The following is a 233-nucleotide window of genomic DNA, read 5'->3' as shown; positions in this document are numbered from 1 at the left end:
GTTCACAGCCCACTTCGTCAACATCACGGGCCAAAGAATCTAGACACAGCCATCGTCGAACGCTGAAGAAGAAGAATTCCGTGAGTTCGACAGCTTGACTAAATGTAGTAATTTCGCCTTACGCCACTTGTTTTAAGTAACATGACATTCTCAAAATGAAAATGGTTTGTTTTGTTTTTTTAAATGTGAGCATAAAACAGACAAGCTGTCATAACACGAAAAGTGTCATAACA

Source organism: Littorina saxatilis, linkage group LG5 (assembly GCF_037325665.1).
Source record: "Littorina saxatilis isolate snail1 linkage group LG5, US_GU_Lsax_2.0, whole genome shotgun sequence".
Lineage (NCBI taxonomy): Eukaryota > Metazoa > Mollusca > Gastropoda > Littorinimorpha > Littorinidae > Littorina > Littorina saxatilis.
The sequence above is the reverse complement of the archived record's forward strand: the minus strand, read 5'-3'. Positions refer to the sequence as shown.